Genomic DNA, 23,474 nt, shown 5'->3' with positions numbered 1-23,474 from the left:
CTCCAGGCCGGTCATTCTGTGCGGGGACTTCAACTGCATCATCGATGCGGCTGGACGATCCGGCAGGGCCGGAAGCAGATTGGACGCTACGTCCAGATCCCTGATGGAAACAGTTAAGGATGCCAAGCTGCACGACGTCTTCAGCAACCCTGCAGACGGAGCGCAGCGTAGATACACCTGGTCGCGGCCAGACGGGTCCATTCGTTCCAGGATAGACTTCCTGTTTGTGTCCCGTGCATTCACAGTCAGATCCACCGAGGTCAAGCCGGTGTTCTTCTCTGACCACTGCCTCCTACTGGCGGACTGCCACTTGGAGGAAGACCTGAGGGTGGGCAGGGGGGCATGGAAGCTAAATGTGCAACTGCTGACCCCAGAGAACATTGAGGAGCTCAAGAGGGATTACAAAGGTTGGAGAACCGTGAAACCCCTCTTTGAGTCCCTGACACACTGGTGGGAAGTGATCAAGGGAAGCATCAAGAGGTTTTTCATCCGCAAAGGCACCCAGAAAGCTAGAAAGGAACAGAGGGAAATGTCCCGACTCCAGGAAAAGATGCAGAATCTGCTCCGGCTGCAGTCGATGGGGGTCGATGTCAAGGAGGAGCTCCAAGAGGTGAAGGGCCAGCAAGCCTCGCACTTTGCCTCGGAGGCCTCCAAGATCATCTTCCGTTCCAGAGTCCGCTCCGTGGAGCAGGATGAGACGTGCTCACGTTTCTTCTTCCAAAAGGTACACAGAGAGCGCTCTGTGATCAGCAGCCTGAAGGAAGAAGACGGCTCAGTAAAGTCATCACGGTCCGACATTCTGAGGATCAGCAAATCCTTTTATGCCGGTCTGTATGACGTGAAGCCCACGGACAGCACGGCCTCCCAGTCCTTCCTGTCCTCTATCACGGAGGTCTTAGACCACAGTACGCGGGAGAGCCTAGACAAACCGCTAACTCCTGACGAACTGACTAAGGCCCTCGAGTCCTTCGAGAAGAGTAAAACCCCCGGAAGCGACGGCCTGCCGGCGGAGTTGTATTCGGCTCTGTGGGACTTGATCGGCCCAGACCTGCTAGAAGTGTACGAGAGTATGCTCCTGGCCGGCAGCATGTCAGAATCCATGAGGAAAGGCATCATCACCCTCATCTACAAGCACAAGGGGGAAAGGGAGGAAATTAGAAATTGGCGACCCATTTCACTGTTGAATGTGGACTATAAGATTCTGTCCAAGGTCATCGCCAACCGGGTCAAATCCGCTCTGGAATTGGTGATTCACCCTGACCAGACCTGCTCTGTGCCAGGCAGGAAGATCTCTGACAGCCTGGCGCTGCTCAGGGATACGATTGCCTATGTACAGGACAGGGGCGTGGATACCTGCCTCATCAGCTTGGATCAGGAGAAGGCCTTTGACAGAATATCGCACACTTACATGGGGGATGTGCTCTCCAAAATGGGCTTTGGGGAGGGAATTCGAAATTGGATCCAACTGCTCTACACTAACATCAGTAGCGCAGTCTCAATCAATGGGTGGGAAACAGATAGCTTTCCGATCAAATCTGGAGTCAGGCAGGGCTGTCCTCTCTCGCCTGTCCTTTTCGTGTGCTGCATAGAACCCTTTGCCGAGTCCATCAGGAAGGATCCGGGCATAAGAGGAGTGACGATCCCAGGCAGTGGAGGCACTCAGGTAAAAGCCTCCCTGTACATGGACGACGTCGCCGTCTTCTGCTCGGATCCGCTGTCGGTGCGCAGACTGATGCACGTCTGCGACCAGTTCGAACTGGCCTCGGGAGCCAAGGTAAATCGTGGGAAGAGCGAGGCCATGTTCTTTGGGAACTGGGCTGACCGATCCTTTGTCCCCTTCACTGTCAGGGCTGACGGCCTGAAGGTGCTGGGGATATGGTTCGGAGGGACCGGGGCATGCGTTAGAAACTGGAAGGAGCGAGTGGCTATGGTGAAAAGGAAACTGGGCATGTGGGAGCGACGCTCCCTCTCCATTGCGGGTAAGAACCTGGTCATCAGGTGTGAGGTACTCTCGCTGTTGCTGTACGTGGCGCAGGTCTGGCCCATTCCACACTCCTGCGCGATGGCGATCACTCGAGCCATCTTCCGCTTTATCTGGAGGTCGAAAATGGATCGTGTCTGCAGGGACGCGATGTACAAGCCTCTAGATAAAGGGGGAAAAAACGTGCCCAACATCGCCCTCATACTGATGGCCACCTTTGTGTGTGGCTGCATCAAGCGGTGCGTAGACCCTCAGTACGCAAACACCAAGTGTCACTACGTGCTGAGGTTCTACCTGTCCCCGGTGTTGCGAAGGATGGGTCTGGCCACGCTGCCGCGGAACGCTCCAAGTAGTTGGACCGTGCCGTACCACCTGTCCCTGGTGGAAAAATTTATGCAGAAAAACACCTTTGACCACAAGTCCATCAGGCAGTGGTCAGCACGTAACGTCCTAGAGGCCCTGAGGGATAAGGAGAGGGTGGACCCTGTGGGATGGTTCCCCGAGCAGACTGTCAAAGTCATTTGGCAGAATGCCTCATCGCCAGAACTTTCCAACAAGCACCAAGACGTAGCTTGGCTGGTGGTGAGAAAGGCCCTCCCCGTCAGATCCTTCCTACACGCCAGGAGTCTCACCCCCTCTGCACGATGCCCTCGAGGTGGCTGTGGTGGGGAAGAGACCGTTGTTCACCTCCTTGTGGATTGTGCCTTTGCAAAGAAAGTCTGGAGAGAGATGCAGTGGTTGCTGTCGAGGTTCATCCCGAGCAGTTCTGTGACACAGGACTCTGTGCTCTACGGGCTGTTCCCAGGGACACACACCGAGACAAACATCGACTGCAGCTGGAGGATCATCAACTCGGTGAAAGAGGCGCTTTGGTCTGCCCGAAACTTGTTGGTCTTCCAGCACAAAGAGTTGTCCCCGACCGATTGTTGCGGACTGGCACAATCCAAAGTCCAGGACTACGTGCTGAGGGACGCACTAAAGCTTGGGGCAGCTGCCGCAAAGGCGCAATGGGGAAGGGTCGCTGTCTAAGACCTTTCTACCACAGCGCACCGAGAGACTGGGAACTGTTTAGAGCCCCTCGGGCTGTACAGATCAAAATGAAAGGCTGTAAATGACTGTAATATTGTTTGTACTGATGCACCTGGTGATACATTTTGTAAAAGTTTAACCTGGATTGTACCCTTGTAATGTTGTTTTTGAAATGGTTTTGAATGTGATTGAAGATTTTTATGAATAAAGTATATTTTTACAAAAAAATAAAAAAAAAAATCTGTTCTTATCAGTTTAATATCTGATACGTCCCTTATCGGGGGACCATATATTAAATTGATTTTTGGAGCAGGGAGATGGAATAGGGGCTTGCTCCGCCCACTCCATGCATCGACCCGGTATTGCAGTATCTCTGGGAATGGTGCACCACCCCTTTCCAGGGGATTTTCAATGCTAAAAATAGATTTCTTACAAACATCTGCTTTCTTTACTTTTCAACATGCACATCTTTCAAAACACAACTTTCTTTCTTTCTCATCGCTTCTCGGCCTTTTGGCTAACATCAAGTGTAGTGTTGCAGGGGCGACACCATGGTCCTGCCAAGGCAAGGTCGGGATGGAAGGGCGATAACCAATCGCAATCTGAATCCATACCGTGGGTTACCTATCACCGTCCGAGTCACGGTGAACCACAGCGACGAAGGAGGATCACCTATGGATCGGGGCTTCTTCACCAGGAGGATCCTGTTGAAGGCGTGCGGCTTCCAAGCTACGGAGATCTTCACCCTGCACGACTCCCGCAAAGGTGGTTATTTTGACGTCACGTTCAAGCGAGTGGCAGACTGCGTCCGGCTCCTGAGGGTGTTCGAGGAGAAGAGAGACCTGCCGGAGATGAAGATCCTGACGGCGGAGCCGCACTTTTCTCTGCCGTTGCAACGGGAACGTGAGGTGATGGTGCATGTGTGCAACCCCTTCGTCCCTGTCGCCGACGTGGTCACCTTCCTCACCAGGTACTTCGATAAGGTGGGGAGCGGCACTGAGATTCGAGACGACTTGGGGATCTGGACAGGCAAACGCCTGTTTAAGGTCACGCTAAAGACCGATGGTAAGGGAGCCATTTTCCACCCTCCTTCCAGTTTCGCTATCGGGGGAAACCGTGGCTACCTGGTCTACGCTGGGCAACCCAAGCATTGTCGCTCATGCGGCAAGGCTGGTCATGTGGCGGCCAACTGCAGCGCCTCCCTCTGCAAGATCTGCAAACAGGAAGGGCACCAGACAAAAGACTGCAAACAGGCCAAGTGCTGCAACCTGTGTGGCGAGGCAAGTCACCTCTACAGGACCTGCCCCAAACGCTGCCGTACTTACGCACAGGCAGCCAAAGCCGACCAGGGGGAAGCAGAAGAAATGTTCCGTGTCACTCCAACCACCAAGGCCCCCAGGGAGCTCAACGGGACAAAGGAGGACACAGAGAGAGACAAGGTGGAGAAAGAGATTGAGGCAACAGAGAGCCAATCAACAGCACTACCCCCTGAACCTTCCAGCCCTCAGGACAGCGAATCAATGGAGGAGGAGGCAGCAGTGGAAAAGCAGCAGGGGGAGTGGCGGACGGTGAAGAACAAGAAAAGTAAGAGGGAGCGAAGAAGAAGCAAAGGCGTTTCCCAGAGAAGCGGCAAGAGGCGTCTCCCATCCGACACGGATGACAAGGGCAGCAGCTCTTCGGATGATGAAGTGCCAGAGCGGCACCGACAGAAGAGGCGGCAAAGCTCCAGGGCGTTGGAGGACGAGACACCCGAGCTCCAGAAAATTGGAGACAACAAGGAGCCCAGCGCACCCCAACTTGGCCTGCAACCTGAGGAGGCCAGTGCACCACAGCCCCTGGAATCTGGGAGCAGTGAGGCAATCATCGCACCCCAGCTCCAGGAAGCCGGGAACAGCAACCCCCCAGAGGGGGTGAGTTTTGGAGAAGCTTCTCCAGCAAAGGTCATCTCAAAACCCGCTCACTACGTGAACCTCCAGATGCCACTGGAGCAGAACACGGCCAAGGAGATCTACCTCAGCCCATCCAAAGTGAAGGAATTTGAGCTCACTACGGGTATGAAGGAGCAGACTAAAGGTCTGGGACTCTCAGAGACAGTGGGTTTGGTAGGAGAATAAATGCTTTAATATGGGTTTAAAGATTGTATCCATAAATGTGCGTAGCATTAAATCTACTACGCGATGTGTTGCGACCTTGGACTACCTAGCCAAGGTCAAAGCTGACCTGTTGTTTCTGCAGGAGTGTGCGATACCGCACCTCAGCTCCTACAGGCAATGGTCACGATGGTGGTCCCACGGGCCATCGATCTGGTCGGGCGGAAACGACTCTCGTTCCTCCGGCCTGGGTATTCTGCTGCGGGGAGGCAACTTCACCGTCTCCGAGGTCAAGGAGGTGGTGGGCGGGCGACTCCTGGTAGCAGACGTAATGTACAAGAACGCTCCACTCCGGTTAATTAACGTGTATGGGCCGGCACAAGGGGCTGAGCGGCTGGAGGTTTTTCAGCAGCTCCCACTGCTGCTGGCGACCTCCAGGCCGGTCATTCTGGGCGGGGACTTCAACTGCATCATCGATGCGGCTGGACGATCCGGCAGGGCCGGAAGCAGATTGGACGCTACGTCCAGATCCCTGATGGAAACAGTTAAGGATGCCAAGCTGCACGACGTCTTCAGCAACCCTGCAGACGGAGCGCAGCGTAGATACACCTGGTCGCGGCCAGACGGGTCCATTCGTTCCAGGATAGACTTCCTGTTTGTGTCCCGTGCATTCACAGTCAGATCCACCGAGGTCAAGCCGGTGTTCTTCTCTGACCACTGCCTCCTACTGGCGGACTGCCACTTGGAGGAAGACCTGAGGGTGGGCAGGGGGGCATGGAAGCTAAATGTGCAACTGCTGACCCCAGAGAACATTGAGGAGCTCAAGAGGGATTACAAAGGTTGGAGAACCGTGAAACCCCTCTTTGAGTCCCTGACACACTGGTGGGAAGTGATCAAGGGAAGCATCAAGAGGTTTTTCATCCGCAAAGGCACCCAGAAAGCTAGAAAGGAACAGAGGGAAATGTCCCGACTCCAGGAAAAGATGCAGAATCTGCTCCGGCTGCGGTCGATGGGGGTCGATGTCAAGGAGGAGCTCCAAGAGGTGAAGGGCCAGCAAGCCTCGCACTTTGCCTCGGAGGCCTCCAAGATCATCTTCCGTTCCAGAGTCCGCTCCGTGGAGCAGGATGAGACGTGCTCACGTTTCTTCTTCCAAAAGGTACACAGAGAGCGCTCTGTGATCAGCAGCCTGAAGGAAGAAGACGGCTCAGTAAAGTCATCACGGTCCGACATTCTGAGGATCAGCAAATCCTTTTATGCCGGTCTGTATGACGTGAAGCCCACGGACAGCACGGCCTCCCAGTCCTTCCTGTCCTCTATCACGGAGGTCTTAGACCACAGTACGCGGGAGAGCCTAGACAAACCGCTAACTCCTGACGAACTGACTAAGGCCCTCGAGTTCTTCGAGAAGAGTAAAACCCCCGGAAGCGACGGCCTGCCGGCGGAGTTGTATTCGGCTCTGTGGGACTTGATCGGCCCAGACCTGCTAGAAGTGTACGAGAGTATGCTCCTGGCCGGTAGTATGTCAGAATCCATGAGGAAAGGCATCATCACCCTCATCTATAAGCACAAGGGGGAAAGGGAGGAAATTAGAAATTGGCGACCCATTTCACTGTTGAATATGGACTATAAGATTCTGTCCAAGGTCATCGCCAATCGGGTCAAATCCGCTCTGGAATTGGTGATTCACCCTGACCAGACCTGCTCTGTGCCAGGCAGGAAGATCTCTGACAGCCTGGCGCTGCTCAGGGATACGATTGCCTATGTACAGGACAGGGGTGTGGATACCTGCCTCATCAGCTTGGATCAGGAGAAGGCCTTTGACAGAATATCGCACACCTACATGGGGGATGTGCTCTCCAAAATGGGCTTTGGGGAGGGAATTCGAAATTGGATCCAACTGCTCTACACTAACATCAGTAGCGCAGTCTCAATCAATGGGTGGGAAACAGATAGCTTTCCGATTAAATCTGGAGTCAGGCAGGGCTGTCCTCTCTCGCCTGTCCTTTTCGTGTGCTGCATAGAACCCTTTGCCGAGTCCATCAGGAAGGATCCGGGCATAAGAGGAGTGACGATCCCAGGCAGTGGAGGCACTCAGGTAAAAGCCTCCCTGTACATGGACGACGTCGCCGTCTTCTGCTCGGATCCGCTGTCGGTGCGCAGACTGATGCACGTCTGCGACCAGTTCGAACTGGCCTCGGGAGCCAAGGTAAATCGTGGGAAGAGCGAGGCCATGTTCTTTGGGAACTGGGCTGACCGATCCTTTGTCCCCTTCACTGTCAGGGCTGACGGCCTGAAGGTGCTGGGGATATGGTTCGGAGGGACCGGGGCATGCGTTAGAAACTGGAAGGAGCGAGTGGCTATGGTGAAGAGGAAACTGGGCATGTGGGAGCGACGCTCCCTCTCCATTGCGGGTAAGAACCTGGTCATCAGATGTGAGGTACTCTCGCTGTTGCTGTACGTGGCGCAGGTCTGGCCCATTCCACACTCCTGCGCGATGGCGATCACTCGAGCCATCTTCCGCTTTATCTGGAGGTCGAAAATGGATCGTGTCTGCAGGGACGCGATGTACAAGCCTCTAGATAAAGGGGGAAAAAACGTGCCCAACATCGCCCTCATACTGATGGCCACCTTTGTGTGTGGCTGCATCAAGCGGTGCGTAGACCCTCAGTACGCAAACACCAAGTGTCACTACGTGCTGAGGTTCTACCTGTCCCCGGTGTTGCGAAGGATGGGTCTGGCCACGCTGCCGCGGAACGCTCCAAGTAGTTGGACCGTGCCGTACCACCTGTCCCTGGTGGAAAAATTTATGCAGAAAAACACCTTTGACCACAAGTCCATCAGGCAGTGGTCAGCACGTAACGTCCTAGAGGCCCTGAGGGATAAGGAGAGGGTGGACCCTGTGGGATGGTTCCCCGAGCAGACTGTCAAAGTCATTTGGCAGAATGCCTCATCGCCAGAACTTTCCAACAAGCACCAAGACGTAGCTTGGCTGGTGGTGAGAAAGGCCCTCCCCGTCAGATCCTTCCTACACGCCAGGAGTCTCACCCCCTCTGCACGATGCCCTCGAGGTGGCTGTGGTGGGGAAGAGACCGTTGTTCACCTCCTTGTGGATTGTGCCTTTGCAAAGAAAGTCTGGAGAGAGATGCAGTGGTTGCTGTCGAGGTTCATCCCGAGCAGTTCTGTGACACAGGACTCTGTGCTCTACGGGCTGTTCCCAGGGACACACACCGAGACAAACATCGACTGCAGCTGGAGGATCATCAACTCGGTGAAAGAGGCGCTTTGGTCTGCCCGAAACTTGTTGGTCTTCCAGCACAAAGAGTTGTCCCCGACCGATTGTTGCGGACTGGCACAATCCAAAGTCCAGGACTACGTGCTGAGGGACGCACTAAAGCTTGGGGCAGCTGCCGCAAAGGCGCAATGGGGAAGGGTCGCTGTCTAAGACCTTTCTACCACAGCGCACCGAGAGACTGGGAACTGTTTAGAGCCCCTCGGGCTGTACAGATCAAAATGAAAGGCTGTAAATGATTGTAACATTGTTTGTACTGATGCACCTGGTGATACATTTTGTAAAAGTTTAACCTGGATTGTACCCTTGTAATGTTGTTTTTGAAATGGTTTTGAATGTGATTGAAGATTTTTTATGAATAAAGTATATTTTTACAATAAAAAAAAAAAAATCTGTTCTTATCAGTTTAAGCACAAGGGGCTGAGCGGCTGGAGGTTTTTCAGCAGCTCCCACTGCTGCTGGCGACCTCCAGGCCGGTCATTCTGGGCGGGGACTTCAACTGCATCATCGATGCGGCTGGACGATCCGGCAGGGCCGGAAGCAGATTGGACGCTACGTCCAGATCCCTGATGGAAACAGTTAAGGATGCCAAGCTGCACGACGTCTTCAGCAACCCTGCAGACGGAGCGCAGCGTAGATACACCTGGTCGCGGCCAGACGGGTCCATTCGTTCCAGGATAGACTTCCTGTTTGTGTCCCGTGCATTCACAGTCAGATCCACCGAGGTCAAGCCGGTGTTCTTCTCTGACCACTGCCTCCTACTGGCGGACTGCCACTTGGAGGAAGACCTGAGGGTGGGCAGGGGGGCATGGAAGCTAAATGTGCAACTGCTGACCCCAGAGAACATTGAGGAGCTCAAGAGGGATTACAAAGGTTGGAGAACCGTGAAACCCCTCTTTGAGTCCCTGACACACTGGTGGGAAGTGATCAAGGGAAGCATCAAGAGGTTTTTCATCCGCAAAGGCACCCAGAAAGCTAGAAAGGAACAGAGGGAAATGTCCCGACTCCAGGAAAAGATGCAGAATCTGCTCCGGCTGCAGTCGATGGGGGTCGATGTCAAGGAGGAGCTCCAAGAGGTGAAGGGCCAGCAAGCCTCGCACTTTGCCTCGGAGGCCTCCAAGATCATCTTCCGTTCCAGAGTCCGCTCCGTGGAGCAGGATGAGACGTGCTCACGTTTCTTCTTCCAAAAGGTACACAGAGAGCGCTCTGTGATCAGCAGCCTGAAGGAAGAAGACGGCTCAGTAAAGTCATCACGGTCCGACATTCTGAGGATCAGCAAATCCTTTTATGCCGGTCTGTATGACGTGAAGCCCACGGACAGCACGGCCTCCCAGTCCTTCCTGTCCTCTATCACGGAGGTCTTAGACCACAGTACGCGGGAGAGCCTAGACAAACCGCTAACTCCTGACGAACTGACTAAGGCCCTCGAGTCCTTCGAGAAGAGTAAAACCCCCGGAAGCGACGGCCTGCCGGCGGAGTTGTATTCGGCTCTGTGGGACTTGATCGGCCCAGACCTGCTAGAAGTGTACGAGAGTATGCTCCTGGCCGGCAGCATGTCAGAATCCATGAGGAAAGGCATCATCACCCTCATCTACAAGCACAAGGGGGAAAGGGAGGAAATTAGAAATTGGCGACCCATTTCACTGTTGAATGTGGACTATAAGATTCTGTCCAAGGTCATCGCCAACCGGGTCAAATCCGCTCTGGAATTGGTGATTCACCCTGACCAGACCTGCTCTGTGCCAGGCAGGAAGATCTCTGACAGCCTGGCGCTGCTCAGGGATACGATTGCCTATGTACAGGACAGGGGCGTGGATACCTGCCTCATCAGCTTGGATCAGGAGAAGGCCTTTGACAGAATATCGCACACTTACATGGGGGATGTGCTCTCCAAAATGGGCTTTGGGGAGGGAATTCGAAATTGGATCCAACTGCTCTACACTAACATCAGTAGCGCAGTCTCAATCAATGGGTGGGAAACAGATAGCTTTCCGATCAAATCTGGAGTCAGGCAGGGCTGTCCTCTCTCGCCTGTCCTTTTCGTGTGCTGCATAGAACCCTTTGCCGAGTCCATCAGGAAGGATCCGGGCATAAGAGGAGTGACGATCCCAGGCAGTGGAGGCACTCAGGTAAAAGCCTCCCTGTACATGGACGACGTCGCCGTCTTCTGCTCGGATCCGCTGTCGGTGCGCAGACTGATGCACGTCTGCGACCAGTTCGAACTGGCCTCGGGAGCCAAGGTAAATCGTGGGAAGAGCGAGGCCATGTTCTTTGGGAACTGGGCTGACCGATCCTTTGTCCCCTTCACTGTCAGGGCTGACGGCCTGAAGGTGCTGGGGATATGGTTCGGAGGGACCGGGGCATGCGTTAGAAACTGGAAGGAGCGAGTGGCTATGGTGAAAAGGAAACTGGGCATGTGGGAGCGACGCTCCCTCTCCATTGCGGGTAAGAACCTGGTCATCAGGTGTGAGGTACTCTCGCTGTTGCTGTACGTGGCGCAGGTCTGGCCCATTCCACACTCCTGCGCGATGGCGATCACTCGAGCCATCTTCCGCTTTATCTGGAGGTCGAAAATGGATCGTGTCTGCAGGGACGCGATGTACAAGCCTCTAGATAAAGGGGGAAAAAACGTGCCCAACATCGCCCTCATACTGATGGCCACCTTTGTGTGTGGCTGCATCAAGCGGTGCGTAGACCCTCAGTACGCAAACACCAAGTGTCACTACGTGCTGAGGTTCTACCTGTCCCCGGTGTTGCGAAGGATGGGTCTGGCCACGCTGCCGCGGAACGCTCCAAGTAGTTGGACCGTGCCGTACCACCTGTCCCTGGTGGAAAAATTTATGCAGAAAAACACCTTTGACCACAAGTCCATCAGGCAGTGGTCAGCACGTAACGTCCTAGAGGCCCTGAGGGATAAGGAGAGGGTGGACCCTGTGGGATGGTTCCCCGAGCAGACTGTCAAAGTCATTTGGCAGAATGCCTCATCGCCAGAACTTTCCAACAAGCACCAAGACGTAGCTTGGCTGGTGGTGAGAAAGGCCCTCCCCGTCAGATCCTTCCTACACGCCAGGAGTCTCACCCCCTCTGCACGATGCCCTCGAGGTGGCTGTGGTGGGGAAGAGACCGTTGTTCACCTCCTTGTGGATTGTGCCTTTGCAAAGAAAGTCTGGAGAGAGATGCAGTGGTTGCTGTCGAGGTTCATCCCGAGCAGTTCTGTGACACAGGACTCTGTGCTCTACGGGCTGTTCCCAGGGACACACACCGAGACAAACATCGACTGCAGCTGGAGGATCATCAACTCGGTGAAAGAGGCGCTTTGGTCTGCCCGAAACTTGTTGGTCTTCCAGCACAAAGAGTTGTCCCCGACCGATTGTTGCGGACTGGCACAATCCAAAGTCCAGGACTACGTGCTGAGGGACGCACTAAAGCTTGGGGCAGCTGCCGCAAAGGCGCAATGGGGAAGGGTCGCTGTCTAAGACCTTTCTACCACAGCGCACCGAGAGACTGGGAACTGTTTAGAGCCCCTCGGGCTGTACAGATCAAAATGAAAGGCTGTAAATGACTGTAATATTGTTTGTACTGATGCACCTGGTGATACATTTTGTAAAAGTTTAACCTGGATTGTACCCTTGTAATGTTGTTTTTGAAATGGTTTTGAATGTGATTGAAGATTTTTATGAATAAAGTATATTTTTACAAAAAAATAAAAAAAAAAATCTGTTCTTATCAGTTTAATATCTGATACGTCCCTTATCGGGGGACCATATATTAAATTGATTTTTGGAGCAGGGAGATGGAATAGGGGCTTGCTCCGCCCACTCCATGCATCGACCCGGTATTGCAGTATCTCTGGGAATGGTGCACCACCCCTTTCCAGGGGATTTTCAATGCTAAAAATAGATTTCTTACAAACATCTGCTTTCTTTACTTTTCAACATGCACATCTTTCAAAACACAACTTTCTTTCTTTCTCAACGCTTCTCGGCCTTTTGGCTAACATCAAGTGTAGTGTTGCAGGGGCGACACCATGGTCCTGCCAAGGCAAGGTCGGGATGGAAGGGCGATAACCAATCGCAATCTGAATCCATACCGTGGGTTACCTATCACCGTCCGAGTCACGGTGAACCACAGCGACGAAGGAGGATCACCTATGGATCGGGGCTTCTTCACCAGGAGGATCCTGTTGAAGGCGTGCGGCTTCCAAGCTACGGAGATCTTCACCCTGCACGACTCCCGCAAAGGTGGTTATTTTGACGTCACGTTCAAGCGAGTGGCAGACTGCGTCCGGCTCCTGAGGGTGTTCGAGGAGAAGAGAGACCTGCCGGAGATGAAGATCCTGACGGCGGAGCCGCACTTTTCTCTGCCGTTGCAACGGGAACGTGAGGTGATGGTGCATGTGTGCAACCCCTTCGTCCCTGTCGCCGACGTGGTCACCTTCCTCACCAGGTACTTCGATAAGGTGGGGAGCGGCACTGAGATTCGAGACGACTTGGGGATCTGGACAGGCAAACGCCTGTTTAAGGTCACGCTAAAGACCGATGGTAAGGGAGCCATTTTCCACCCTCCTTCCAGTTTCGCTATCGGGGGAAACCGTGGCTACCTGGTCTACGCTGGGCAACCCAAGCATTGTCGCTCATGCGGCAAGGCTGGTCATGTGGCGGCCAACTGCAGCGCCTCCCTCTGCAAGATCTGCAAACAGGAAGGGCACCAGACAAAAGACTGCAAACAGGCCAAGTGCTGCAACCTGTGTGGCGAGGCAAGTCACCTCTACAGGACCTGCCCCAAACGCTGCCGTACTTACGCACAGGCAGCCAAAGCCGACCAGGGGGAAGCAGAAGAAATGTTCCGTGTCACTCCAACCACCAAGGCCCCCAGGGAGCTCAACGGGACAAAGGAGGACACAGAGAGAGACAAGGTGGAGAAAGAGATTGAGGCAACAGAGAGCCAATCAACAGCACTACCCCCTGAACCTTCCAGCCCTCAGGACAGCGAATCAATGGAGGAGGAGGCAGCAGTGGAAAAGCAGCAGGGGGAGTGGCGGACGGTGAAGAACAAGAAAAGTAAGAGGGAGCGAAGAAGAAGCAAAGGCGTTTCCCAGAGAAGCGGCAAGAGGCGTCTCCCATCCGACACGGATGACAAGGGCAGCAGCTCTTCGGATGATGAAGTGCCAGAGCGGCACCGACAGAAGAGGCGGCAAAGCTCCAGGGCGTTGGAGGACGAGACACCCGAGCTCCAGAAAATTGGAGACAACAAGGAGCCCAGCGCACCCCAACTTGGCCTGCAACCTGAGGAGGCCAGTGCACCACAGCCCCTGGAATCTGGGAGCAGTGAGGCAATCATCGCACCCCAGCTCCAGGAAGCCGGGAACAGCAACCCCCCAGAGGGGGTGAGTTTTGGAGAAGCTTCTCCAGCAAAGGTCATCTCAAAACCCGCTCACTACGTGAACCTCCAGATGCCACTGGAGCAGAACACGGCCAAGGAGATCTACCTCAGCCCATCCAAAGTGAAGGAATTTGAGCTCACTACGGGTATGAAGGAGCAGACTAAAGGTCTGGGACTCTCAGAGACAGTGGGTTTGGTAGGAGAATAAATGCTTTAATATGGGTTTAAAGATTGTATCCATAAATGTGCGTAGCATTAAATCTACTACGCGATGTGTTGCGACCTTGGACTACCTAGCCAAGGTCAAAGCTGACCTGTTGTTTCTGCAGGAGTGTGCGATACCGCACCTCAGCTCCTACAGGCAATGGTCACGATGGTGGTCCCACGGGCCATCGATCTGGTCGGGCGGAAACGACTCTCGTTCCTCCGGCCTGGGTATTCTGCTGCGGGGAGGCAACTTCACCGTCTCCGAGGTCAAGGAGGTGGTGGGCGGGCGACTCCTGGTAGCAGACGTAATGTACAAGAACGCTCCACTCCGGTTAATTAACGTGTATGGGCCGGCACAAGGGGCTGAGCGGCTGGAGGTTTTTCAGCAGCTCCCACTGCTGCTGGCGACCTCCAGGCCGGTCATTCTGGGCGGGGACTTCAACTGCATCATCGATGCGGCTGGACGATCCGGCAGGGCCGGAAGCAGATTGGACGCTACGTCCAGATCCCTGATGGAAACAGTTAAGGATGCCAAGCTGCACGACGTCTTCAGCAACCCTGCAGACGGAGCGCAGCGTAGATACACCTGGTCGCGGCCAGACGGGTCCATTCGTTCCAGGATAGACTTCCTGTTTGTGTCCCGTGCATTCACAGTCAGATCCACCGAGGTCAAGCCGGTGTTCTTCTCTGACCACTGCCTCCTACTGGCGGACTGCCACTTGGAGGAAGACCTGAGGGTGGGCAGGGGGGCATGGAAGCTAAATGTGCAACTGCTGACCCCAGAGAACATTGAGGAGCTCAAGAGGGATTACAAAGGTTGGAGAACCGTGAAACCCCTCTTTGAGTCCCTGACACACTGGTGGGAAGTGATCAAGGGAAGCATCAAGAGGTTTTTCATCCGCAAAGGCACCCAGAAAGCTAGAAAGGAACAGAGGGAAATGTCCCGACTCCAGGAAAAGATGCAGAATCTGCTCCGGCTGCGGTCGATGGGGGTCGATGTCAAGGAGGAGCTCCAAGAGGTGAAGGGCCAGCAAGCCTCGCACTTTGCCTCGGAGGCCTCCAAGATCATCTTCCGTTCCAGAGTCCGCTCCGTGGAGCAGGATGAGACGTGCTCACGTTTCTTCTTCCAAAAGGTACACAGAGAGCGCTCTGTGATCAGCAGCCTGAAGGAAGAAGACGGCTCAGTAAAGTCATCACGGTCCGACATTCTGAGGATCAGCAAATCCTTTTATGCCGGTCTGTATGACGTGAAGCCCACGGACAGCACGGCCTCCCAGTCCTTCCTGTCCTCTATCACGGAGGTCTTAGACCACAGTACGCGGGAGAGCCTAGACAAACCGCTAACTCCTGACGAACTGACTAAGGCCCTCGAGTTCTTCGAGAAGAGTAAAACCCCCGGAAGCGACGGCCTGCCGGCGGAGTTGTATTCGGCTCTGTGGGACTTGATCGGCCCAGACCTGCTAGAAGTGTACGAGAGTATGCTCCTGGCCGGTAGTATGTCAGAATCCATGAGGAAAGGCATCATCACCCTCATCTATAAGCACAAGGGGGAAAGGGAGGAAATTAGAAATTGGCGACCCATTTCACTGTTGAATATGGACTATAAGATTCTGTCCAAGGTCATCGCCAATCGGGTCAAATCCGCTCTGGAATTGGTGATTCACCCTGACCAGACCTGCTCTGTGCCAGGCAGGAAGATCTCTGACAGCCTGGCGCTGCTCAGGGATACGATTGCCTATGTACAGGACAGGGGTGTGGATACCTGCCTCATCAGCTTGGATCAGGAGAAGGCCTTTGACAGAATATCGCACACCTACATGGGGGATGTGCTCTCCAAAATGGGCTTTGGGGAGGGAATTCGAAATTGGATCCAACTGCTCTACACTAACATCAGTAGCGCAGTCTCAATCAATGGGTGGGAAACAGATAGCTTTCCGATTAAATCTGGAGTCAGGCAGGGCTGTCCTCTCTCGCCTGTCCTTTTCGTGTGCTGCATAGAACCCTTTGCCGAGTCCATCAGGAAGGATCCGGGCATAAGAGGAGTGACGATCCCAGGCAGTGGAGGCACTCAGGTAAAAGCCTCCCTGTACATGGACGACGTCGCCGTCTTCTGCTCGGATCCGCTGTCGGTGCGCAGACTGATGCACGTCTGCGACCAGTTCGAACTGGCCTCGGGAGCCAAGGTAAATCGTGGGAAGAGCGAGGCCATGTTCTTTGGGAACTGGGCTGACCGATCCTTTGTCCCCTTCACTGTCAGGGCTGACGGCCTGAAGGTGCTGGGGATATGGTTCGGAGGGACCGGGGCATGCGTTAGAAACTGGAAGGAGCGAGTGGCTATGGTGAAGAGGAAACTGGGCATGTGGGAGCGACGCTCCCTCTCCATTGCGGGTAAGAACCTGGTCATCAGATGTGAGGTACTCTCGCTGTTGCTGTACGTGGCGCAGGTCTGGCCCATTCCACACTCCTGCGCGATGGCGATCACTCGAGCCATCTTCCGCTTTATCTGGAGGTCGAAAATGGATCGTGTCTGCAGGGACGCGATGTACAAGCCTCTAGATAAAGGGGGAAAAAACGTGCCCAACATCGCCCTCATACTGATGGCCACCTTTGTGTGTGGCTGCATCAAGCGGTGCGTAGACCCTCAGTACGCAAACACCAAGTGTCACTACGTGCTGAGGTTCTACCTGTCCCCGGTGTTGCGAAGGATGGGTCTGGCCACGCTGCCGCGGAACGCTCCAAGTAGTTGGACCGTGCCGTACCACCTGTCCCTGGTGGAAAAATTTATGCAGAAAAACACCTTTGACCACAAGTCCATCAGGCAGTGGTCAGCACGTAACGTCCTAGAGGCCCTGAGGGATAAGGAGAGGGTGGACCCTGTGGGATGGTTCCCCGAGCAGACTGTCAAAGTCATTTGGCAGAATGCCTCATCGCCAGAACTTTCCAACAAGCACCAAGACGTAGCTTGGCTGGTGGTGAGAAAGGCCCTCCCCGTCAGATCCTTCCTACACGCCAGGAGTCTCACCCCCTCTGCACGATGCCCTCGAGGTGGCTGTGGTGGGGAAGAGACCGTTGTTCACCTCCTTGTGGATTGTGCCTTTGCAAAGAAAGTCTGGAGAGAGATGCAGTGGTTGCTGTCGAGGTTCATCCCGAGCAGTTCTGTGACACAGGACTCTGTGCTCTACGGGCTGTTCCCAGGGACACACACCGAGACAAACATCGACTGCAGCTGGAGGATCATCAACTCGGTGAAAGAGGCGCTTTGGTCTGCCCGAAACTTGTTGGTCTTCCAGCACAAAGAGTTGTCCCCGACCGATTGTTGCGGACTGGCACAATCCAAAGTCCAGGACTACGTGCTGAGGGACGCACTAAAGCTTGGGGCAGCTGCCGCAAAGGCGCAATGGGGAAGGGTCGCTGTCTAAGACCTTTCTACCACAGTGCACCGAGAGACTGGGAACTGTTTAGAGCCCCTCGGGCTGTACAGATCAAAATGAAAGGCTGTAAATGATTGTAATATTGTTTGTACTGATGCACCTGGTGATACATTTTGTAAAAGTTTAACCTGGATTGTACCCTTGTAATGTTGTTTTTGAAATGGTTTTGAATGTGATTGAAGATTTTTTATGAATAAAGTATATTTTTACAATAAAAAAAAAAAAAAAATCTGTTCTTATCAGTTTAATATCTGATACGTCCCTTATCTGGGGACCATATATTAAATTGATTTTTGGAGCAGGGAGATGGAATAGGGGCTTGCTCCGCCCACTCCATGCATCGACCCGGTATTGCAGTATCTCTGGGAATGGTGCACCACCCCTTTCCAGGGGATTTTCAATGCTAAAAATAGATTTCTTACAAACATCTGCTTTCTTTACTTTTCAACATGCACATCTTTCAAAACACAACTTTCTTTCTTTCTCATCGCTTCTCGGCCTTTTGGCTAAGATCAAGTGTAGTGTTGCAGGGGCGACACCATGGTCCTGCCAAGGCAAGGTCGGGATGGAAGGGCGATAACCAATCGCAATCCGAATCCATACCGTGGGTTACCTATCACCGTCCGAGTCACGGTGAACCACAGTGACGAAGGAGGATCACCTATGGATCGGGGCTTCTTCACCAGGAGGATCCTGTTGAAGGCGTGCGGCTTCCAAGCTACGGAGATCTTCACCCTGCACGACTCCCGCAAAGGTGGTTATTTCGACGTGACTTTCAAGCGAGTGGCAGACTGCGTCCGGCTCCTGAGGGTGTTCGAGGAGAAGAGAGACCTGCCGGAGATGAAGATCCTGACGGCGGAGCCGCACTTTTCTCTGCCGTTGCAACGGGAACGTGAGGTGATGGTGCATGTGTACAACCCCTTCGTCCCTGTCGCCGACGTGGTCACCTTCCTCACCAGGTACTTCGATAAGGTGGGGAGCGGCACCGAGATTCGAGACGACTTGGGGATCTGGACAGGCAAACGCCTGTTTAAGGTCACGCTAAAGACCGATGGTAAGGGAGCCATTTTCCACCCTCCCTCCAGTTTCGCCATCGGGGGAAACCGGGGCTACCTGGTCTACGCTGGGCAACCCAAGCATTGTCGCTCATGCGGCAAGGCTGGTCATGTGGCGGCCAACTGCAGCGCCTCCCTCTGCAAGATCTGCAAACAGGAAGGGCACCAGACAAAAGACTGCAAACAGGCCAAGTGCTGCAACCTGTGTGGCGAGGCAAGTCACCTCTACAGGACCTGCCCCAAACGCTGCCGTACTTACGCACAGGCAGCCAAAGCCGACCAGGGGGAAGCAGAAGAAATGTTCCGTGTCACTCCAACCACCAAGGCCCCCAGGGAGCTCAACGGGACAAAGGAGGACACAGAGAGAGACAAGGTGGAGAAAGAGATTGAGGCAACAGAGAGCCAATCAACAGCACTACCCCCTGAACCTTCCAGTCCTCAGGACAGCGAATCAATGGAGGAGGAGGCAGCAGTGGAAAAGCAGCAGGGGGAGTGGCGGACGGTGAAGAACAAGAAAAGTAAGAGGGAGCGAAGAAGAAGCAAAGGCGTTTCCCAGAGAAGCGGCAAGAGGCGTCTCCCATCCGACACGGATGACAAGGGCAGCAGCTCTTCGGATGAGGAAGTGCCAGAGCGGCACCGACAGAAGAGGCGGCAAAGCTCCAGGGCGTTGGAGGACGAGACACCCGAGCTCCAGAAAATTGGAGACAACAAGGAGCCCAGCGCACCCCAACATTGCCTGCAACCTGAGGAGGCCAGTGCACCACAGCCCCTGGAATCTGGGAGCAGTGAGGCAATCATCGCACCCCAGCTCCAGGAAGCCGGGAACAGCAACCCCCCAGAGGGGGTGAGTTTTGGAGAAGCTTCTCCAGCAAAGGTCATCTCAAAACCCGCTCACTACGTGAACCTCCAGATGCCACTGGAGCAGAACACGGCCAAGGAGATCTACCTCAGCCCATCCAAAGTGAAGGAATTTGAGCTCACTACGGGTATGAAGGAGCAGACTAAAGGTCTGGGACTCTCAGAGACAGTGGGTTTGGTAGGAGAATAAATGCTTTAATATGGGTTTAAAGATTGTATCCATAAATGTGCGTAGCATTAAATCTACTACGCGATGTGTTGCGACCTTGGACTACCTAGCCAAGGTCAAAGCTGACCTGTTGTTTCTGCAGGAGTGTGCGATACCGCACCTCAGCTCCTACAGGCAATGGTCACGATGGTGGTCCCACGGGCCATCGATCTGGTCGGGCGGAAACGACTCTCGTTCCTCCGGCCTGGGTATTCTGCTGCGGGGAGGCAACTTCACCGTCTCCGAGGTCAAGGAGGTGGTGGGCGGGCGACTCCTGGTAGCAGACGTAATGTACAAGAACGCTCCACTCCGGTTAATTAACGTGTACGGCCCGGCACAAGGGGCTGAGCGGCTGGAGGTTTTTCAGCAGCTCCCACTGCTGCTGGCGACCTCCAGGCCGGTCATTCTGGGCGGGGACTTCAACTGCATCATCGATGCGGCTGGACGATCCGGCAGGGCCGGAAGCAGATTGGACGCTACGTCCAGATCCCTGATGGAAACAGTTAAGGATGCCAAGCTGCACGACGTCTTCAGCAACCCTGCAGACGGAGCGCAGCGTAGATACACCTGGTCGCGGCCAGACGGGTCCATTCGTTCCAGGATAGACTTCCTGTTTGTGTCCCGTGCATTCACAGTCAGATCCACCGAGGTCAAGCCGGTGTTCTTCTCTGACCACTGCCTCCTACTGGCGGACTGCCACTTGGAGGAAGACCTGAGGGTGGGCAGGGGGGCATGGAAGCTAAATGTGCAACTGCTGACCCCAGAGAACATTGAGGAGCTCAAGAGGGATTACAAAGGTTGGAGAACCGTGAAACCCCTCTTTGAGTCCCTGACACACTGGTGGGAAGTGATCAAGGGAAGCATCAAGAGGTTTTTCATCCGCAAAGGCACCCAGAAAGCTAGAAAGGAACAGAGGGAAATGTCCCGACTCCAGGAAAAGATGCAGAATCTGCTCCGGCTGCAGTCGATGGGGGTGGATGTCAAGGAGGAGCTCCAAGAGGTGAAGGGCCAGCAAGCCTCGCACTTTGCCTCGGAGGCCTCCAAGATCATCTTCCGTTCCAGAGTCCGCTCCGTGGAGCAGGATGAGACGTGCTCACGTTTCTTCTTCCAAAAGGTACACAGAGAGCGCTCTGTGATCAGCAGCCTGAAGGAAGAAGACGGCTCAGTAAAGTCATCACGGTCCGACATTCTGAGGATCAGCAAATCCTTTTATGCCGGTCTGTATGACGTGAAGCCCACGGACAGCACGGCCTCCCAGTCCTTCCTGTCCTCTATCACGGAGGTCTTAGACCACAGTACGCGGGAGAGCCTAGACAAACCGCTAACTCCTGACGAACTGACTAAGGCCCTCGAGTCCTTCGAGAAGAGTAAAACCCCCGGAAGCGACGGCCTGCCGGCGGAGTTGTATTCGGCTCTGTGGGACTTGATCGGCCCAGACCTGCTAGAAGTGTACGAGAGTATGCTCCTGGCCGGCAGCATGTCAGAATCCATGAGGAAAGGCATCATCACCCTCATCTACAAGCACAAGGGGGAAAGGGAGGAAATTAGAAATTGGCGACCCATTTCACTGTTGAATGTGGACTATAAGATTCTGTCCAAGGTCATCGCCAACCGGGTCAAATCCGCTCTGGAATTGGTGATTCGCCCTGACCAGACCTGCTCTGTGCCCGGCAGGAAGATCTCTGACAGCCTGGCGCTGCTCAGGGATACGATTGCCTATGTACAGGACAGGGGTGTGGATACCTGCCTCATCAGCTTGGATCAGGAGAAGGCCTTTGACAGAATATCGCACACCTACATGGGGGATGTGCTCTCCAAAATGGGCTTTGGGGAGGGAATTCGAAATTGGATCCAACTGCTCTACACTAACATCAGTAGCGCAGTCTCAATCAATGGGTGGGAAACAGATAGCTTTCCGATTAAATCTGGAGTCAGGCAGGGCTGTCCTCTCTCGCCTGTCCTTTTCGTGTGCTGCATAGAACCCTTTGCCGAGTCCATCAGGAAGGATCCGGGCATAAGAGGAGTGACGATCCCAGGCAGTGGAGGCACTCAGGTAAAAGCCTCCCTGTACATGGACGACGTCGCCGTCTTCTGCTCGGATCCGCTGTCGGTGCGCAGACTGATGCACGTCTGCGACCAGTTCGAACTGGCCTCGGGAGCCAAGGTAAATCGTGGGAAGAGCGAGGCCATGTTCTTTGGGAACTGGGCTGACCGATCCTTTGTCCCCTTCACTGTCAGGGCTGACGGCCTGAAGGTGCTGGGGATATGGTTCGGAGGGACCGGGGCATGCGTTAGAAACTGGAAGGAGCGAGTGGCTATGGTGAAAAGGAAACTGGGCATGTGGGAGCGACGCTCCCTCTCCATTGCGGGTAAGAACCTGGTCATCAGGTGTGAGGTACTCTCGCTGTTGCTGTACGTGGCGCAGGTCTGGCCCATTCCACACTCCTGCGCGATGGCGATCACTCGAGCCATCTTCCGCTTTATCTGGAGGTCGAAAATGGATCGTGTCCGCAGGGACGCGATGTACAAGCCTCTAGATAAAGGGGGAAAAAACGTGCCCAACATCGCCCTCATACTGATGGCCACCTTTGTGTGTGGCTGCATCAAGCGGTGCGTAGACCCTCAGTACGCAAACACCAAGTGTCACTACGTGCTGAGGTTCTACCTGTCCCCGGTGTTGCGAAGGATGGGTCTGGCCACGCTGCCGCGGAACGCTCCAAGTAGTTGGACCGTGCCGTACCACCTGTCCCTGGTGGAAAAATTTATGCAGAAAAACACCTTTGACCACAAGTCCATCAGGCAGTGGTCAGCACGTAACGTCCTAGAGGCCCTGAGGGATAAGGAGAGGGTGGACCCTGTGGGATGGTTCCCCGAGCAGACTGTCAAAGTCATTTGGCAGAATGCCTCATCGCCAGAACTTTCCAACAAGCACCAAGACGTAGCTTGGCTGGTGGTGAGAAAGGCCCTCCCCGTCAGATCCTTCCTACACGCCAGGAGTCTCACCCCCTCTGCACGATGCCCTCGAGGTGGCTGTGGTGGGGAAGAGACCGTTGTTCACCTCCTTGTGGATTGTGCCTTTGCAAAGAAAGTCTGGAGAGAGATGCAGTGGTTGCTGTCGAGGTTCATCCCGAGCAGTTCTGTGACACAGGACTCTGTGCTCTACGGGCTGTTCCCAGGGACACACACCGAGACAAACATCGACTGCAGCTGGAGGATCATCAACTCGGTGAAAGAGGCGCTTTGGTCTGCCCGAAACTTGTTGGTCTTCCAGCACAAAGAGTTGTCCCCGACCGATTGTTGCGGACTGGCACAATCCAAAGTCCAGGACTACGTGCTGAGGGACGCACTAAAGCTTGGGGCAGCTGCCGCAAAGGCGCAATGGGGAAGGGTCGCTGTCTAAGACCTTTCTACCACAGCGCACCGAGAGACTGGGAACTGTTTAGAGCCCCTCGGGCTGTACAGATCAAAAGGAAAGGCTGTAAATGATTGTAATATTGTTTGTACTGATGCACCTGGTGATACATTTTGTAAAAGTTTAACCTGGATTGTACCCTTGTAATGTTGTTTTTGAAATGGTTTGGAATGTGATTGAAGATATTTTATGAATAAAGTATATTTTTACAAACAAAAAAAAAAAAATCTGTTCTTATTGTTTGTACTGATGCACCTGGTGATACATTTTGTAAAAGTTTAACCTGGATTGTACCCTTGTAATGTTGTTTTTGAAATGGTTTGGAATGTGATTGAAGATATTTTATGAATAAAGTATATTTTTACAAAAAAAAAAAAAATCTGTTCTTATCAGTTTAATATCTGATACGTCCCTTATCTGGGGACCATATATTAAATTGATTTTTGGAGCAGGGAGATGGAATAGGGGCTTGCTCCGTCCACTCCACGCATCGACCCGGTATTGCAGTATCTCTGGGAATGGTGCACCACCC

At 53.9% G+C, this 23,474-nt stretch overlaps 3 non-coding genes and 1 pseudogene across 3 annotated transcripts; all 4 read left to right on the top strand.

The window, feature by feature from the left end:
* Positions 1–3,221: 3,221 nt before the first annotated feature.
* Positions 3,222–3,403, top strand: LOC144677722 (U2 spliceosomal RNA). Its single transcript, XR_013575796.1, has one exon. It is a non-coding gene; the product is annotated as a U2 spliceosomal RNA (small nuclear RNA).
* Positions 3,404–12,076: 8,673 nt separating this feature from the next.
* Positions 12,077–12,258, top strand: LOC144677721 (U2 spliceosomal RNA). Its single transcript, XR_013575795.1, has one exon. It is a non-coding gene; the product is annotated as a U2 spliceosomal RNA (small nuclear RNA).
* A 5,351-nt stretch (positions 12,259–17,609) lies between these two features.
* Positions 17,610–17,791, top strand: LOC144677723 (U2 spliceosomal RNA). Its single transcript, XR_013575797.1, has one exon. It is a non-coding gene; the product is annotated as a U2 spliceosomal RNA (small nuclear RNA).
* Positions 17,792–23,297: 5,506 nt separating this feature from the next.
* LOC144677725 (U2 spliceosomal RNA) lies at positions 23,298–23,474 on the top strand (annotated as a pseudogene).

The sequence above is a fragment of the Cetorhinus maximus genome, unplaced genomic scaffold (assembly GCF_964194155.1).
Source record: "Cetorhinus maximus unplaced genomic scaffold, sCetMax3.hap1.1 HAP1_SCAFFOLD_2940, whole genome shotgun sequence".
NCBI lineage: Eukaryota > Metazoa > Chordata > Chondrichthyes > Lamniformes > Cetorhinidae > Cetorhinus > Cetorhinus maximus.
The sequence above is the reverse complement of the archived record's forward strand: the minus strand, read 5'-3'. Positions and strand labels throughout refer to the sequence as shown.